The sequence below is a fragment of the Wyeomyia smithii genome, chromosome 2 (genome assembly GCF_029784165.1).
Source record: "Wyeomyia smithii strain HCP4-BCI-WySm-NY-G18 chromosome 2, ASM2978416v1, whole genome shotgun sequence".
In the NCBI taxonomy this organism is placed as follows: Eukaryota; Metazoa; Arthropoda; class Insecta; order Diptera; family Culicidae; genus Wyeomyia; species Wyeomyia smithii.
In genome coordinates this window covers 225,933,916-225,949,806 of record NC_073695.1, presented here as the reverse complement: position 1 = coordinate 225,949,806, position 15,891 = coordinate 225,933,916, and the positions used below count along the sequence as shown (strand labels likewise).

The window sequence follows — 15,891 nt, the reverse complement described above, 5'->3', positions numbered from 1 at the left end:
CAGTCAGCAATAGCGCGAGATCACACGCTTCTAGGAATTTAATTCGGGGAATATAACCAAATTAAGCGCGCGATGGGACTTCGGCGATGGCGGGATGGGCAAATCATGTAAACAGAATCCGGTATGGATTTGGAACGCTTGCAGCGATGGACGAAATTGAGTTTTTCTGCATACAATAAGATTAGAATGTTTTCCATGGACGTCGAATGTTTTCGACCTCTTTCGTTTCTCTGAGAGGCTTTCATTTAGTTGAACCACGACGCCTTTCATTAGGTGCTAAACAGAGTAATGCGACACTTTTCAAAACTTTTCGGCTCAACATTCGCGAGACAGCATACCTTCGTGTTTCGGCCATAATTTACACCTCTCGTCGTGCAAGTCGCAAAGGTGTACTCCGAAAGCTAAAACTTTGATCCTCACGGCAGGAGGTAAAAACCTTGGCTGATTGATGTTTATGACTGACACCGGCTGCACGCCTCCATACCATACACGAGCCGCCCTGTAAGGAATGGAGGAAAGATAGTTGACCTGTCGAAAAGTCGCCGACGTTGGCGGCACGAGAACCGAAATCCTACTAATTTACCTAGCAATACGATGTGGGTTGCTTGATAATGAATTTTTACACATTTTTGTTATTTTATGACACTATAAACGTTTACACGACATGTTTATAAGTAGTTTTCAGTAAATGTACCAGCATTCTCAAAACATTAAACGAATGAAATTTTATCTTTAAAGGCAGTTTTACGACAAAATGCATTGTTATATTCGTAAACCAAACTTTATAGTTAATAATGGTTCCTCAACCGATTATAATAAAACATATACGACCAGCTCAGTCGCTCCCTGCTGCGGGAAAATCTCAAAGCCACACCTTTCGCGAGCGATTTCATAACCTTGGCACGAAAACCAGCCAAACATAAAGACGGAAAAAATATGTCAAAACGTGCCCCGAGGCTTGTAGTCGCTGTTGCTCCACTTCAACACACCGAAACGAGAAACTCCTCCAAGTGGTGCCTCCTTATGACATTTTCGTGAAAAATTATCGAGTGAAACAAGACACCTGACAAATTGGGCTCACGCTACGTTACGCCTGCAGGGCACCAGCCTGTGTGCTGGCAGTCATGGATCGACAAAAGCGGTACGACAAAACGGAACACACAAAAAATATGGGAAAAATGTGAGCCTTTCCGGGAGTGAGCAAATAATAAATTGATTACCTACAAATTTGTCCCTTCCTTTCGGTGCGGACAAGGAATCTACTTGATATTCCAGGTTTTTTTCCTTCATCGGATCTTTCCACCACTCAATAAAGCTCCTTGCTCTGCGACTTTAGACGGCAGGCAGGCAAACTCCTTTTAATTGAGTCCACTTCGGAATGGAATGAAGTACTTTCTAAATTTATGGAATAGCTGCCGAATTGAATTCACAAATGCCGGGCCTGGACGCCAGCCAGGCTGTAGCCCCCTCTCCTCAGTGCGGGATGACCTGGCGCAGAACGAACGAGAAAAGTGGACAGGAAAATCATTTAATTTAAGTGCACTTTTTCTCAACCTCGCGGAAATCTTACTCAGCGGACCAGTGCTGCCGTTTGATTAATATTCTTTTGAGTTTTGCTAATGGAAGTAGTTTGTCGCCCGGACAGAAGTGGACCGACGCTAACCGTTATTAATTACAATTTTGTTTAATTTTTCAAACTTCGAAAGTTTCTGCACGGGTGCAGAACTTTCTCTTGGGTGCATTCGTGGATTCTTTTTTTTTTGGTGAATCTCTTGATTCGAGTCGCTAGATAACTTGGTGGAATGTGGGCGGTGCTGCTCGACGACGAAACTGTGGGCGCTATGCTAATTTGGTCTAATTTTTAGTAGTTTCCCAAAGAAGTTTGCACCGTCTTCGAATCAATTCCCTTCGCTTGACTTGTAGATTTGCATCTGCTCTGACAATTTTCTTGTTACTTTTCTGCCAATTCATTTCTATTTCGTAATTGGTTTAAGAACAACATCCAACTTTCCAAAACTCCTTGAATTACAAAGTATGTAATGTTGTTCTTTTGAAAATACACAAACGTTTGATTCAGAAGAGATAAAAATAAAAAGTTTTGATTTTCAATTCAGAATAAAAATCGATCCGTCATTTGGATTCGTTTCATCTTAGTAGACGAATCACAATATTAACAAACTGTGGATGGAAATCAGACTGATAACAAATTAAATTTTAATAACATTTAGAACGGTATAAAAATAATAAGATCATCAACTTAGCTTACGGTTCAAGTGACAAATAATGAGAGTATCGAGAATTGTTAAACTAAAATTAAGGCAATTATCAATTAGAGTTGAATTAAAAATGATACCGATATAACTGGTATTGAGAAAAAATATAAGAAGGAATGAGTTGTATAGGATGCTATTAACGTAGAACAATAAATTTATACAAATTAGCGTTCTGAAAACATCGGTTTATATGCATGGAAATTTGTGAAATTTATGCGCTACAACAATTTTTTACTTAGTTTTGCTCTTTATACCGACACAGCGATACAGTACGATTAGGTACTTCTTTTCTCGGATACAACGAGAAAGTATGAAATCTTCAATCATTTATTTTTTGTTCTTAAAAAGACAATTGTTTTCAAATTTAAAATCGGATATCGCATCTTTGTGCTACTCTGACAGTGGGGACTCTGACAACACACTGGAAAGCTGATTTTACACTGGGAATCAAACACGGCTAGCAGATTTGATTGCCAGTGCGGAGCCTACCTGTATAGACTCCCCAGGACTTATGATATTTCTGAAAAACACATAAAAGCCCTATACGAACAGTAATTCGACCATGCGGAACGCTTGATGAAACAAGATTTGCTATATCAAATTATTCAATAATCAAAGTTAATTCTATCCTACCGAAAGAATCGGGAAGAGACATTTGTTCTGTCCGATTCTTTTTCCTGTCCTTGTCTAGCCCTAACACTCCTAATTATTTACCTATGTTCTTTGATATTCTCTTTATCGCTTACCATTACCGCGACCAAACGTCGTCTCTGTTTCTTTTCCTATGGAGATAGAGTGCCAAATATCCTAATAGCGTCAAATATGAAATCATGATCATGAAAAAAACTTAAGTTACTAGGTGCGTTAAAAGCACTGAATAAATCCTACACTCGCGCAGCTACTGTTTCAAAATATTGCTGTGAGAATGGAATGTCGCGAATTTTCTAATAATTTGAAGAAAGAAGCTCGTGCACCAAGTGCATAGAAAAGGATACTGTTCACCAGTATACAAAATTTTTCTGTTGCTAAAACAAGGCAAAGCTTCGCCGTGGGAAATGCCGCAGCGACCACCACTGCTGTTACACGTTACACGCTGCTACTTTTATGTCCGACGACGTACCATTCAAAAGTAGAATGATTTGTTTGAGCAGAAGCAGACTCTTATAAGCTCATGTTGATGTTACGAGAGGCCACGCTCGTTTTGTAACTACTTCTTCCCTTTTGTTAAGTTTTGTCTGCTCCCTGTTTTGGTCGACACAAGACGCAATGAATATGATTTCATGTTGGTAACCAGCGAAAAAGGACCGATTGTTGCGCTCTCACACACGCAACAATATGATCCGTATCGTGTTGTATCTTGAAACGGCGAACATTTTAATATTTGCGGATCCTATTGGGTGGAAACAGTTAGCAGAAGATGAATCGTCCTATCAGTTACGCAGCATTTGATTACTCTGTTGCGGGTTCCTGACAGGTATGAGGATGGAGCTATTGCTGCAGGTATGGGATGGAGATACTGCTGCTTTTTCACATAAAAATACGACATCACTTAAAACAGGAATGGAATAAGCTATACAGCGCACACAAGTTTCAAAAGCCAGAGTGCATACATATTGAATTAACATTTTACTTTTAATTCTAGTGCAGAACGAGAAAATAATTAATCTTTGATCATTTATGTATTTTGTCTTTAAAAGAACAATTGTTGTTCAAGTTTAAAATCCTTTTCCGACAGACGGAATTAAAACTTTCTGATAACACAGTGGAAACCAGTTTTCACACTGAAAACTAGACACGGTCAGCAGATTTTGATTGCCTGGATCCAAGTCACAAGTCAAAGCTTCACCGGAGGAAGGGGTCGTCTGTGTGCCGCCATCTGCTAATCAAATAATTTGTTTGGGGTGAAAGCAGACTCAGCAATTCTGCTGCTATCGCTACACTGCTGGTATCCTCTATTGATACCAGCTGCTAAGTTGGGGCCGTCCTTCCCAAAATCCACTAGTAATATGATTAGTTCGAGCATGAGTAGGCTCCTATATCGCCCAAATAGTGTATTCCCAGTTTACTAGGTATAATTCTTCGACCATATTTGTTAGGGAAAGCAAGCATTATGCGACCAATCACAGTTCGAAATTTGTATTTTAACAAGGCTGGATAATTTCCAATATAACAACAGTTCGGATATTCAAATAACAACTTCCTGTATTTGGGCGGATGCGTAGGCGATTGTCCGTTCGATTACTGCAAGAACGAAGGATGTCTGTTGAAAACTAACTAATAAGTATTTGAAATGGGATATATTTTGCTCATTTTATGTTATTGAAATTTTATTTCACCCCCCATGTAGCAGACCTTCCTGAGAGACGTAGTTCTACGTCAAAATCAATCGACTTCATTTGAATCATTTAACTGTCTTGAAAAGATTGCTGAAAAGATGGCCATACCTAACGGCTGCCAAAACTAAATCAGAGATAAACTATTCGTACTCTCATTTCGGAGTCATTGCTTCGCGACACAAAGCTGATGGAATGATGTAAAATGAAAATAGGCGGAAACTTTATGTATAAAAATAATATATTGTGAAATCACTCCAATTTGGATACCGCACGCGATCTGATTATGACGCGTTTATAAGGAGTGTATCGGAAACTAGCTACAAACATATTTGATTGATTGGTTCACTAAATGTCGCGAATTCTGAAGGAGGTTGAAGTCCCTGTCCCGGACACAATGCAAGAGATGCAAGAGAAGGGAATCTATGAAAAAATTGATGAAACATTTCAGCATTTTTTTTATTCTCGCTTATTTTCCGTCGGTCTAGTTCCGCCACTGTTGTTGTGTGCCAACCCGGGCAGGAGAGCATAACAAAATACTAACTCATCAATAACATATTTAGCTTTGAGGATTTATTGTGTTACTCGAAAAATATTCACATTTCAAACACGCATATGAAAATATCATAAAATTTTGATATCATATCTCGCTATGCCTCCAATAAGATATTTGAGTTGATTTTGAAATATCTCATTGAAAGTAAGTTTTTAAGTGAAAATGGTTCGTTTTTGATTATTTATAATATATTCAGTTATGCATTCAGTGTTCAATAAGTTGAAAATATCTGAAACGGTCATTTTCGTGATTTTTAATGCAAATTATTGGTTTGTTATTGAAATATCAAGGTTTGTTATTCATATAGTCTTGGAGGAACATCATTTTGGTATTATTTTTGTTATTTTACCAACTATGTAAACCATATTAAGATCAAAATGAGGTGTATTTTCAATATCTTGTTGTGATATTATAATGATATTTTCTCCTGCTCGGGAATCACCGACACCCAGGGAGGCGACTCCACCCAGGACCCTACCTTACGATCCATTGTTTAACGGACTAGCGCCAACGACTTCAGGCGTCGTACACAAATTACGTAACGCATGAATGGGGGAGAGAAGGGTTGAGTTTGTGTTACTTATTGTTGAATATGAAGAGAGGGGGGGGGGTTAGTTGAAACAGTTACGGTACTGTGATCTCCATTCAAATTCTAAAATTTCGGGGGGCTTAGCGTTACGTAATTTTAGGGGTGGGAGTCTCATTGAACGTTACTCATCGTTACATAGGGGGGGGGGAGGTGTCTGAAGTCTGGATTTTTAGCGTCACGTAATTTGTGTACGACGCCTTACTTCCTCATGCGATGAAAGGTGTGATCCTAGAGATTTTTCGCCTCAGAAAATCTCACGGTGTCGGCTAGGATTAAATCTAAAATATCGGTTGGGTTGGTTGTGAGTGGATCACGCCACCCCACAACCATCGACATCTATGTTGGCGTTGAGATTCGACGCCAGATCACCAGCGTGGTTGTCGGAGATGGTGCCAATTACCTTAGGATCCCTGCCAACGTTTCGGCATTGATCCGACGAGCGTAAATTCATTGTCCACAAGTTGCCAGAAACAGGCAGAAAATCAGGACCACCTGACCCTTATCTGGATCGGAAGGTAATCAACCTTATCAACCTGAACCGATAGATGTCCATATTTGGGAACGGGATCAAGAAGTGAAATAACCCGAAGGGCCCAGAAGCCTATCATCGGATTGTGCAGGAGCCAGGTGCGTGAATTCTCATGGACGATTAAATTAAATTCCAGTACTCCTCCGGGACCACAACTCTACACTGCAACTGCAGGCAAGGTTATAAGTAATTACGTAACCAGGAGGAGTCGATTAAGGTGGAAAAATTGGCCAGAAAGTGCTTGTGTGGTAGGTGTGCTCCTGCGACGAGTTCGTTCCCGTAAGGAACAAAAAATAGCGATATCTATCAGAAGGAGTGTTTGCAGGTAAGGTTGCTTCCACTGTATAAGAAGCAGAGCGCTCCTACAGGATGGTGCTTGACCAATTTAGGCTGTATTTCAGAAACAGGAATTCATCATCTTGGATTTCAAAATGGCCTCTGCGGTCGATTTACGGTGGCTTATTCTGGTTCTAAAAATACCTAAATGGGATTGGCCAAAACACCTTGCCGGAGACAACGGAGATTGCGGGTTCGAGTCCCGTCTGGACGAGGGAAATTTTTTCTAAGTCTAGCCATACCTTCTATTCCCGTCCATCTTCGCATTCCCGCGAAACTACATACATTGCCCGCTTTACTAAACCTAAATGGGATGCTTTTCGACTTCTTGTGGTTGCTGAGACTGTAACTCAAAAAAAAAAATGGATCCAACAAATCTGGAATTAATTCCCTTTATCTGCCCATTTTAGGGCTTTGTTTGAAATCGTGGCTTCTAGAGTTAATATTCGAGCCCCTGGACATCATCCCGGTTTCGGAAATTACCATAATAACCAGATGCTTATGGCCCGTTTTTGAGTATTCTCCAGAAGCTGGATGTCGCCATCGTGGATTTCGAATTTTTGTCTGGGGTCGGATCCGGAAGAAGTCTGGGCATCACTCTAATTTCGAAAATACCCTTATTCGATGGTGTTTGTTATGTGTGGGTCTCCATGTTGGATTGCAAAAGGAAATCCTAAATTATTCTCGGATTCTAGTGCTCTCGATTTCGGAAATACCGACATTTGGCGATATTTGACCATTATATACTGTATTCAAGTTATTAGAAATACGATTTTTGACTTAAATAAACATCTTTTAATAAACGATTGCCTCGAACAGAAATCAGCGAGATGATAGGGAATCCTCGATGGTTCTTGATATCTGACCGCATACTAGACTTAAATATAGGGATCAGGTTAGCGGAAAAACGCCTGACCTAAGAGACAGATTGAAAAGCCAAAATAGTTATTTAACAAATGAAGTTGAAAATTTTTCAAAACATTATGGCAGTATCTGATTGGGCATCAAGGCCTTCAAGCAACAATAAGATTTCTTGAACAGTAATATTGTCAACTGATACTTCATTTTCGCGGTCGTTTAGGTGGAAAAAATTGTTCATGTCTGGAGTATCCTCTGATGTTTAATAATTTTTTTGAATAGTGCAAACCAGGTTACACCAGAAGTGAGATCAGCCAGGCTCCCCAATGTGTGAAAAGAGTAGAGTCAATATTAAGCGATCACTCCTTGCCCAGCATGAGCGCTGCGTGTAGTAGTTTTTTGCATCACTGTTCTTTCTTTTGCTTTATGCTGTGTTTCTGCTCTTATGTTACAGCTGAGCAAAACAAGAGTGGTGAATCACTTTAGTGAGAATTTACAAAGTACACCGCCGTGGACATCGCTAAGATTAATTCGAATGCATTCGAAAAGCAAACATGCGGGACGGTCGGATTAACTTCTTTTCAGTTTCAAGATACACAGCAAACAACGCAATCTACTTCCTACCTAGACGCTCCCCTCATTTGAAATATACTTAAGAGATACACGGTAAAAACACTGCAGTGAGCTTTGCTATGTAATTATTGTGCGTAATGTCCTGTCGTGACACCGCACACTGTTTCAAAAGCTGCAAAAACGTGATCGAAATTATTTTGACCTAAAAATATTGATTTAAGAGCCGTAATGTCTTCAGCAAAATTGTTCCATTAATTATTTTCCATGTTATAGAAGTTACAATTCCACGATAAATCTTCTCAACAGTGAGAAACGAGTTTTACTTTTCTCATTTTGGAATATGAAAATCCACTCTGTTCAGCAAAGTTTTGGAAAATTTTAAAAGAAACAACTTTGTTGAAGACTTTATACTTCTATCTATTTATTTAAAGGGACTTCTGTGGAGTTTTCTATGGATTGCTATCAAAAATCGTTTTTTGCTATTTAACTTTTTATAGTGATTTTTACAATTTTCGAATGTTCTACAAAATTGTTTGCTACAACAAAAATAACAATATCTCCGAAAACAGTTTATTTTTATCTCACATATATTTTTGGTTGTTGACGATTTTTACTAGAATAATGCGCTAATTTACACTAATAACTCTTAACTCAAAAAATAATGATTTTGGAGTAGTAGTGTCTTCAGTAAAGTTGTTCTATCAATTATTTTCCATTTTGTAGAAGTTAGAATTTTGTGATTAATCTACCTAAAAGTGAGAAACCAGTTTTATTTTTCTCATTTTTGCATATAAAAATCCGCTTTGCTGAGCACAGTTTTAGCACATTTTGTAAAAAAAAACTTTGTCGAAGACACTATACTTGTATCTGGTCATTTAATGAACTATTGTGAAGTTTCCTCTAGAATGCCCCTTAAAATCTTTTTTTTTAATATAACTTTTTATAGTGATTTTCTAAAATTTTTCAATGTTCTACAATATTATTAACTACAATAAAATACACAAGTTCAGTCATTAAAGATTGAAAATAAAATAATGCACTTATTTATTTACAAATATCTGCCCAAGAGACAGCGAGAGACAGAAGCGTTTACTTATACTTAAATGACGTTTTACTTATATTAAAATATAGAAAAGGTTTAGTCTGCAGATATTTGCAGATTTTAAAGACATCTGTTCGTGAGTAAGTGCATTGTTTCAATAAAAATCTTCAATAATCGATAAAATATGAGAGATAAAAATAAACTTTCTTGGATGAAATTGTGTGTTTTGTGATAGTAAACAACAATGTAGAACATTGTAAAATTGTAGAAAATCACCACTGAAAGTTATATTAAAAAAATGATTTTTAGTGGCCATCTGTAAAAACCTCCACAAAAGTCCATTAAAAAAGGTAGATAGAAGTATGGTACCTTTAAAAAAATTGTTTCTTATAAAATGTGCAAGAACTTCGCCGAACAAAGTGAATTTTTATATGCAAAAATGAAAAAAAGTAAAATTCGCTTCTCACTGTTAAATGGATTAATCACATAATTGCAACTTCTTTAAAATGGAGAATAATTAATGGAACAACTTTCCTGGAGGCACTATGTCTCTACAATCTAGTTTTTTGGGTCAAAATAATTTCGATCACGTTTTTGCAGCTTTGGAAACAGTGTTCACCGCAGTATTTTTTTGCGAGCTCCTCAGGTACACATGCTTCGCTACTCTCTTCAAGCAAGTGTGTCGCTTTGCCCACCATAGTGAGAGTGGTTGTTTTAGCAGTGAAAGAAATTTTCCTGCACGCTAGTGATTCTCTAAGGAGAGACGATAAGAGTGAGATCAACTGCATTACAGATTTTCTTTATTCATATGACGAAGAATAAGTAAGGAAAGTTCAGTTGTCATGAGTATTATGATTGATTTGTCAATAATGCGGATAAAGAAAATTATTCAAAAATAAAATTGGTGTTTGTAAACTCCAAAGCAGCACTCAGCTCTGACAGTCTGCACCTCCAAACTCAGTTTGAGGCAGCCAAAGACCATATTCAAATAATCGTTTCGACTATCAAAATTAAGCACATTGTGCAAAAAATGATATTTGAATTTACTTGGTTGCATATCAACTCGTATTCTTACAATTGATAAAGCATGCCAATCATCATGTCAAGAGTTTTGGAGCCATTTAAACTATCGATTTGGATATTGAAGCTTGAAATCCATTCAGTGGTATGGAAGTATTATGCATTCTAAAAGATATATACAACATTTTCTCAGAACGCGATTATTCCACATTTCATCCGGACTATATTGGTGTAAACCAAAAGTTCCTGAAAGAATCCCTAACGGAGAAGCATCTAAATGCTAATGCAACTATTCTAATTGCTAAAAATAGGCTCTTGCCAGGTCTCCTGAAATGACCTGAATCCTAGTGTACTAATTGCCAACAAATAGTTAAATTTAACGGCCAAAACTCAAATCTGATTTTAGTCACTTCTGGTGTCCCTCAAAGCTCTCAATTAGGACCACTTCTTATCACCTTGTACGTTGGCGACGTTGCTTTATTCTCAAAAAATACTGGAAGTGTTTATTTATGCCGCCGAAATAAGAAATGAAGAGGCTATCAATACATTCCAGAATGAAAAACATAGGTATATGTATTCTACACATAGTGTTATAAAAGCGTACTAGAGCAAAATGTAAAAAAATGCAAACCAATATCGATTTGTTCAAAGAACTCCACCAAACATCATTAGAAAAACAAGCTTTGGAAAACTTTGTTAGGGTCTTAGGATTTGTTTTAGACATCAAACTCACCTTCGTTGACCATTTTATAAAATGCTTTTGTTCTAACTTTCAGAAGCCATTTTTCATGAATACTGAGATCAATACTGGAATAATGCAATATTGTTTGGTCATCCTTTACAATCACTCACGAAGAAAGACTAAAACCCGTACAAAAGCAATTTCTGCTGTATGTCCAACGTAAATTAGGCAGGAATCATCGAAAGAGCATCGTGAATTTGCAATAGTTTCATTTGTAATGATATCGTTTCGCTGCGCATTGATTCAGTTGGACTTTTGTCCAAATTTATTTTCACAGACCTGTCTGGCAACTTCGGAATCAAAATATGTTTGTTATCAATCACACAGTGCAAAAATTTTTTTGCCTTGGCTTCTATGTATAATTTTTCGATGAAGTTTGATGCGAAAATAAATTTCCCCGAGTTTGAACATATTTCAACTTAACAATGGCGCCATTTTGAGTTTTTGAGAAACTGGAAATATTTGAGGTTTTTTCGACGCCATTTTTTTTAAGACCAAATATCAAAATTCTAAAAGTTTGTCCACATATAAGCATCTTTTTACCCATCTTTTGAAAAAAAAACAGATCTTAAATCTGACAAAAACTGAGCTCAAAACGGTGATTCTACGAAACCGGGTTTGGCATAGTTTTAGTATATTTCACAAAGCAAAATAATATCGATTATTGTTGAGGATCGCAGGAAATAAAACAATGGCGTGTCCGTTTCGACAGCATATATTGTAGCTTCAACTATGAAATTTATAAACTTTAGTTTTAAACATTATTTGATTATTTCGTAACTTACAATTCGGCTTGCCTTTTATTTTTATTACTTCACTGCTTTACAACTTTTCAAACTTGATTTTATTTTATTCAACTTCTTTTAATTTAACGTCCATCCACGATGTGCTGGATCAAGAAGACTTGATCGAAGCCGACCAACGGTCAGCTAAGGCTCATGATCGTGGCGTCTGTCAGTTGAACTGACGCGTCGCTTGATCAGGCGACGCAACGCCTCGAGTACTAGACGTAGCTAGGGTGGTCAGCTGGGCGTTTTCTGCGTCAACAATTATAATCGATATTATTTTGCTTTGTGAAATATACTAAAACTATGCTAAAACCGATTATAATCGATATTATTTTGCTTTGTGAAATATACTAAAACTATGCTAAAACTGGTTTCGTAGAATCACCGTTTTGAATTTAGTTTTTGTCCGATTTAAGATCTGTTTTTTTTTTCAAAAGATGGGTAAAAAGATGCAAATATGTGGACGAACTCTTAGAATTTTGATATTTGGTCTTAAAACAAAATGGCGTCGAAAAAACCTCAAAAATTTCCAGTTTCTCAAAAATTCAAAATGGTGCCATTGTTGCCCCTTAAGTTGAAATATTCAAACTCGGTGAAATTTCGTTTTGCATAAAAATACACAAAAAAATTATATCTAGAAGCCAAGGCAGAAAAAAGTCAATTTTTGTTGCACTGTGTCATTACCGCACAAATTATGCATGATTCGGACCATGAAATCTCATGATGGTCACTTACAATTAACATAGAGAAGCTATTGACTTTACGTTGTCTCGACATGAACTTCAACACTTTTTTAGCTACTTTTGATTGACGAAATAAATAAATATGAAAATGGTGCTTTCGTCGTTACAGTATTTACAGTACAAGACGTAATTCTACTTTAAAAAAATGATACAGTACAAAATAGTTCATTAGGCAGACAATGTGTGCAGCAGGGGAAGCGAAAAATAAGCGAATTGGAAATATGATACAGATTTGGAAAAATATACCGCATCCCGACAGGACTTGAACCCGTAATCACCTTGTCTCCGGTGTGGTGTTTTAACCAATTTAACTACGGAGTACAGTGGTACTGTACCACAATCTATATGCGTATTACATTCCATTGCCGACTTATTCTATTGCTCTATTGCTTATTCTAGTGCAAGCGTTATTCATACGACTGAAAGGAATGTCTCATCACACACAGGAGAGTCAGCTAACGCTGATAATTCTTATAGACCTGTGTGATCGAGACCGAAGTCAGTCTTAGTCGTGCTTGCAAGTGCGACACAACAATGGAAGGTGCTCCGTAGGGCTAAATTTTGTCGAACAAAATTTCTATTTTCAACAACGGTTTTTACCCTACATAAATTTTCGGCTTTTACCTTATTGTAAATTTTCAAATATTCAGCCTTAAAATACAAAAAAGAATTACGAAATCATGTCAAATATCAAAATTATGTCGATTTAGAGCTCAAATTAAAAAAAAGGAAGATTATAGCTTTCAAACTCTTGCTGTTAATTTTCAAACTATTCATCCAATACCTGAAGTTGTGATGATGAACCAAACCAATTTTTCTCGGAAACTACCGTAAGAGTGCGATACAGTTTAAACTGCTGCTTTTTAGTTAATCTTTCTGCATAGTATATTTGAGCAAATACTAGTAAAAATCAACGATTTCACATTTTTTCAGTGTTACCCTATAAGAATTTTTACAAGCCCGTATAATCAGATACAGAACCACTTTTAAACTAATTGAATCGGATATGTTAAAAAAACTAAACCAACAGCGACATATCTAATCAATCACTGATTTAGTTAAACAAACACTACCGAAGAGTGAGATCAGTCGTCAAACAACCCTCCGCAAGTACCTTTCGCTTCATTAATAATTCATTTCATTTAGCATCAACTAAACGAGGTGTCGCTGCTTCCTCCAGGTGATCGCATGTTTCGTCCGTGTAGCGTATAAAAACGATAGCGTCGCTGTTTGTACACTATACGTATATCCTGGCAGTGCAAACCTCCTTTTACCACTCCAGCTCCCTCATTCACTAATGGAAACAAGTTTGTTTCCCACACCTGGCAATCGGTCACGACATGCGTGACAAATTCAATCCCCATCGTTTATTGAATCCCTACCGGATGCATAAAATTTTATCGCCACACTGCACGCGATGTTTTCCTCCACCTATCGATAGATTAGGCTGCTGTTGCTACTGATTTACGCAATCGTTTGCGTTGATATATTATGCCACAACACAGCACCAGGAAGGTATAGAGGAAAAAATAGATGTGAGTGATCCATTTTCACATATTTTTCGTTTGCATAAATTGAGCTGCTTAAATAATCACTCTCTTAGTTGGATACATTTCAGTTGTATCAGGTGAAATAAAGAACACTCAATTAAACTCTTTATATCTTTAAATGCGGTTGTGCCTTTACCATCTACGGCTTCAAATGAGGATGGAAATTTTCTGGTTATGTCATTGTATTTAAAATGAGCACGATCAAATTCATTAGCATAACTAAGTTTGCTAATTGCGAATAAGAACTACTTTCTTTCTCCTTGGTAGTATTTTTCCGGTATAAATAGAAACGCTTTTACATTTTAACAAATAAAGTTGATAAAATTTGGTGACCAACAAATTTTATCGTTTTATTATTTTTTGGTGATTGCTTAGTTTCTGGCCAACCCGTCTGAAAATCATAGCCACAGTTCCATATACCACTCCCGGTCAGGTACGGGAAAACCCCTCAAAGCTGCATCATTTGTTCGCTCGCTGATTGCTCGCCGACGCTTGACCGAAATGCATCACTACCCAACCAGGCCAGCCAGCATCAAATCACGAGCCAACAGAGCGACGTCCTAAACAAAACCTTCCATAATTTATGACAACAATTTTGCCTGGGAAATTTTAATTATGATTCAAAATAATTACACGTACAGCCGACTCGGGTGCGCTGGAGCCAGGCTCCAGATCCAGAGTGCCGGCTTTGGTCACCGGCCGCAGAGCGGAAATCCACAGCGCACACTTGACTGAACGACCTCGGCAGTACCAGCGGCAGCAGCAGCAATGGTGATTCAATGGCGACCGTGAGAGGAAATACGGCAGAGAACCCGGCGAATACCCGTCGGCATTCGGCTCGGTTAGCGTTGCGGTAACTCAGTATGCAAATTATATTTCATTCCACCACTCTTCGCTGGTGAGACGGAGGCCACCGTCGATGGGTGCCACAGTCCAGTGGCTGCGCTGAATGAACAAATACGATCTTGTTTGCCAAATAGGCACGGAGGATTTCCACCTTCGGGCCCGAAGCAAGCCAGCAGCAGCAGCAGCAGCAGCCACACCATGGATGGCGGATTTTCGGCACAGCTTAACCGCTCTAACCAAGCCATGCTGCGAGCACTAAATAAAATTATGCGATTTTACGTTTTGCAGCGATTGGGGACGATTGTGTTACCAGGAATAGGAGGACGAATCCGACGCTACAGATTTACGAAATTATTATCTACTGGTTGGTATCGGTGGATTGAAGCTTGATGTTGTATTCGTTTGGAATAACATAGGTTATGATCGTGATGCGGTTGCAATTTCAAGATAGATGAATTTTAAATGATTGAATACCAATATTGAATTTGGTGCAATGTTTCACTCAATGCTACGTTAATTATCTGGTTCAGAACTCATTCGAATTAATAATTAGGGCTTCGTCAGGTCGGATTTATTGGCGTTCGGTGTAATTTGCTCTTCTGTGTTTATTTATCTTTGGAATCGAATTTAAATTTTGTTTATTTTTTAAATTTTGAAGCTTATGCACTCGCATGAATGAAATATTTTTTTCAAGAACTCATCATGTATACTGATTTTTCTACCAAAAATGCATATCAGCTCTCCATCACTCTTCCTCATTGACGAGATATCCAATATTATCGAGAACAGAATGGAGCTGCCATGAAATAATTTTTTTCTGTACCTGAACGATTAAATTAGTTAGAATTACAAAATTTTATCAACACAAAAAACAAACCAAATATTTTGAAATGATTTCGTATTTTCCCATGAGCTTTTGATAAAAAAATTGAATCCGAATGAGTTGAAATAACAAATTCTTAAATGAAGCCTTGCAGTCGGTGCATCAAAAACCTTTTTGCGATAACTGTTTTGCATATTATCGAAAATCATTGAAAAATATAATAGGAAAAAGGAATATCCCGGAGGGATCAGTTTTATAAACATTTTGTTTTTTTTTTTCTGCATGAGCAG

General features: G+C 37.5%; 1 protein-coding gene across 1 annotated transcript in view; it reads left to right on the top strand.

Annotated features, from left to right (window-relative positions):
• The window catches only part of LOC129725692 (uncharacterized), a 239,805-nt gene that overhangs the window by 59,851 nt on the left and 164,063 nt on the right, over positions 1 to 15,891 (top strand). The gene's annotated exons all lie outside the window — the stretch shown is intronic.